Consider the following 4,528-nt stretch of genomic DNA (forward strand, 5'->3'; position numbering starts at 1 on the left):
TTTTAATTGATGTGTTATTTATACAATGTTCGTATAAAAGATAAAATGTCTATAATATATAAACGTCTTGAAGAAGGTTTGATATATTGTCGATGTGGGATTTCTTTTGAAAAACACACTCCTTTTCTCCACAACATGATTACAACCCACACTGCCACGCTCACCGCTCCTCCTGCTTCATTTCTTGGTACGTTCTTTGATATGATATTCCTTTCATTTTTTGGATCTTGGTTAATTCCTTTCATCTATTCTGGAAAACATTACAAGTTAGAAAGTGGGGCATGCATGCATTGGGGTGCTGGGTAGGGTACGACCACTACAATTTTGACTGTTACAATGAAACGTTGTTACTCCCCCTTCAAAGGACCCTTTCCTTCAGATCATAAACCCATCTCTCTTCTCGATTCATGCAAATCAATGGAACAGATCAAGCAAGCACATGCTCAGCTAATCACCACTGGCCTTCTCCTGAGCCCTATCCGAGCCAATAAATTCCTTGAAAAGCTTGCCTTCTCAAGCTTTGGCTCAATCCTATATGCACGCCAAGTGTTTGATCAAATCCCCTTTCCAGACCTCTTCCTCCACAACAAAATGATCAAAGCTCATTCACTGTATTCCACTTCTTCCTACGACTCTATGATTATATTTCGGTCAATGGTCCGGGGTCTGAGCCTTATGCCTAATCGTTACACTCTTGTGTTTTTGTTTAAAGCATGTGGGAACAGTTTGGGGGTATTGGAGGGTGAGCAAGTTCGAGTTCATGCCATAAAAGTTAGGCTGGAGAATAATGTGTTTGTTACCAATGCGTTGATTGGGATGTATGCGAATTGGGGCTTTGGTTGAGGAGGCAAAAGGATGTTTGATTGCAGCGTGGAGCGGGATATGTATTCATGGAATATTATGGTTGTTGGGTATGTAGGGACAGGTGATATGGATCGAGCTCTGGAGTGGTTTGATCGAATGCCTAAACGAGATGTTGTATCATGGAGTACGATCATAATTGATTACGTCTTGGTAGCTGTATTTGAAAAAAAAAAATGACTACCTCATATGCATGCTTTGCAAATGTTTTTTTGACACCTTGGCCAAGAATGTTGTTGCAATGCATTGTTTTCCTTTTCATTTCAGAACAATATGCCCCATTGTTTATGAATTACCTTTGCACCTCTAGAGTCTAGTTGGAATGAACATAAAGAGTTACCAGTCCAAAAATGTTGTTTTTCTTTTATTAAAATTTTTTACGGTCGATTGCTTTGTTTAAAAGAGTTAGTGGTTGTTATCTTCAAGTGGGTTGTTTCTCGAAGGCCTTGGATCTCTTCCACAAGATGCTGCAAACAGGTCCTAAACCCAATGAGTTTACCCTCGTAAGTGTCCTAGCAACCTGTTCAAATCTAGTGGCATTGGATCAAGGAAGGTGGATACATGTTTATATTAAAAGGGGTGAGATCAAGATGAATGAGCAATTGCTAGCTAGCCTAATACACATGTATGCAAAGTGTGGACACATAGAATTTGCATCAAAAGTTTTCTGCAATGAACATGGTCTGAGGAGGAAGGTTTGGCCTTGGAATGCTGTAATCTAAGGAAGCAATTGAAATTTTTGAACAAATGAAGCTTGAAAAAGTTTCTCTGAATAAGGTGACTTTTATTGCCATGTTAAATGCTTGTAGCCAAGGAAATATGGTCGATGAAGGAAGAGGCTATTTTGAGTCCATGGCAAGTTGTTATGGAATTGACCCTGAGATAGAGCATTATGGGTGTATGGTAGATCTACTCGGCCATGCTGGATTCTTAGAGGAAGTTGAAGAGATCATATCTAGCATGCCAATGGCTCCAGATGCTGCCATATGGGGAGCATTACTTGGTGCTTGTAGAATCCATAAAGACGTGGAAAGGGGAGAAAGAATAGGAAAGATATTAAAAGAACTGGATCCTAACCATATCGGCTGTTGTGTTCTTTTGGCTAATATTTATTCTGCTTCCAGGAGATGGAATGAAGCAAAGGTTGTGAGAAAGAGATTGAATTAAACGGAAGAAATAAAATCCCAAGTTGCAGCTCCATTGAATTAAATGGTGTGTTCCATCAATTCCTTGTGGGAGATAGATCCCATCCCCAGACTAACTGATCTACCAATTCTTGGATGAGATGACAACTAAGTTGAAGATTGCTAGTTACGTTCCACAATTTGGAGATGCTTTGCTTGATATTGATGATGTAAGTAAAGATAAAACTGGGAAGAGGAACTAGAGAATCAAGGAGCACAATGCATGGAGAAGATGAATATTCCACACTCTGATTTATTGAGAAGATGTAGGTACAATGTAGTGGGAAGGGCCTGCTATATACTGCCATCTCTAACAAACTAACAGATTTCTCCTACTAAACATAGAGATCCGAAAATTCACAGGTGAGCATAAGTGGGTTTTGATTTAAAAAGAAGCTCAAATGGAATTTTATTGTCAATAATAGGACTAGGAATCCTATTAATGATGTAAGTGGCAGTTAACACATAGTCATTCCAAAATTCTAAGGGAAGTCCAGCTTGAAGTTTTAAAGCCCGAGCAACATTAAGTAAGTGTTGGTGTTTTCGTTCGACTACACCATTTGGTTGAGGGATGGCAACACAAGATCTTTGATGAATGATGCCCTTAGTGTTAAAAAACTCTTTCATGTGAAATTCACTTCCATTGTCACTTCTTAAGGTCTGTATTTTGAGATTAAACTGTGTGTCAATCAGATTTGAGAAAGCCTCAAGGCATTTTCTGGTTTCATTTTTATTTTGAAGCAAATATAGCCATGTGGTTCTTGTGAAGTCATCAACTATGGTGAGAAAGTATTTAGATCCATCATATGCAGCAGTGAAACATGGTCCCCAGAGATCAAAGTGTATTAATTCAAAAGATCTAACAATTTTATGAATGTTGTCAGAGAAAGGGAGTCGATGAAGCTTGGCAAGAGGACAAATGCAGCAAGGATTTTCATTAATAGAAGAAATGTTGTCCTTAACAATAGGATTTGTAATTAAAAGTAAACGAGAAAGTGAAAGATGACCTAGGCGACAAAGCCAAAGGTCAGAAACAACAACATTGTGTATAACAGAAGCTGAAATAGGAACATTAGCACGAGAGAAATTCGAGAGAGCAGTAGCTAGAGATACAGGGGAAACTGCAGTCCTTAGCAAATGATATAAGCCATGTCTCACTTCACCCTTCCCAATCGTTGTCCAAGTTGAAAGGTCCTGGATAAAACAATAATTAGAGAAGAAAACCAGGCAACAAGTGAGTGAGGTAGCAAGTTTTGTTGCTGAAAAAAGGTTAAAATGGAAAGATGGAACACATAGAACATCTCTGAGTAGGATGGACTGTGTGAGTTGAACATGACCAGTGTGTGTGACAGGAACCTGGTTCCCATTGGGTAATTTGACAAAGTAAGAAACATGTGCTGTGATGGTAGTGAGAAAAGAGGTGCAACAGACCATATGGTCTGTTGCCCCTATATCAATGATCCAAGGGGTGTCATTGGGTTGCAGTGGTTTGTGTGTGTAAATGGATAAACAATAGGGAATACCAAATAGATTAGATGTCGAAGATGGTTTCAAAATGGATTGTATTTGGTTGGTAGAAGGAGAAGCAGCAGTTATGGAGTCCTGTGGTTGAAGCAAGGCAACAAGTTGCTGATATTGAGTTTTAGTCAAACCAACTCTCTCATCACTAATGTCCTTAGATTCAGAAGCATTGGAAAAACTCGACTGATTAGCAAGGGGTCCAAGGGTCCAAATGTTGAAGATTTGCTAAAAAACTTGTCGCCCGGTGGATACCCATGTAACTTGTAGCACTTGTCAGCTTTGTTACCAGGTAAATGGCAATGAGAACAAATGGGGGCCTCAGCATTACCAGCTTTGAAACAAGTTTCGAATGAGTGGCCTATAATCTTGCAGTGGTTACAATATGGTCTATCCCTCTTGAAGGAAGGTTTGGGTGGGTGAGGGGAATTAATGGGTGTGTAAGGTTTCTTGATGGCTAAGGCCATAGAATCAGGGGAGGGAATGATGGGAAGCAGCTGGTGTTGTTGTTCTTGTTGGTGAATTAGAGAGAAGACCTTAGTGACAGGAGGCAAAGGGTCTAAAAGCATAAGCTGGTCGCACACATTAGCATAGGATTCATGTAAACCCATAAGAAATTGAAACACACAATCTCTTTGATAGCGATCCAAGAGAGTTTTTGTAGAATCACATGTACAAGCAGGAATTGGATCGTAAATGGAGAGTTCATCCCAAAGGGTTTTCAACTTACCATAGTGAATACTTACTGAGTCATGATCTTGATGAAGGTTGGAGAGATTTTTCTTAAGCTGGAAAATTCGGGTCCCATTTTGCTGAGAAAATCGATGTTGAAGGTCGAGCCAAATTTCCCTAGCATCATCAACGAACATGACGCTGGACTTGATTGAAGAGCTGACGGAGTTATGCAGCCACAACACTACCATGTCGTTGCAACATTCCCATAGCTCGAGTAGAGGGTCCTCTGG

General features: G+C 39.8%; 1 pseudogene; it reads left to right on the forward strand.

The window, feature by feature from the left end:
- Window positions 1-336: 336 nt before the first annotated feature.
- LOC108986035 lies at window positions 337-2,248 on the forward strand (annotated as a pseudogene).
- The last annotated feature ends 2,280 nt before the right edge of the window (window positions 2,249-4,528 follow it).

The sequence above is a fragment of the Juglans regia genome, unplaced genomic scaffold (genome assembly GCF_001411555.2).
Source record: "Juglans regia cultivar Chandler unplaced genomic scaffold, Walnut 2.0 Scaffold_22383, whole genome shotgun sequence".
Lineage (NCBI taxonomy): Eukaryota > Viridiplantae > Streptophyta > Magnoliopsida > Fagales > Juglandaceae > Juglans > Juglans regia.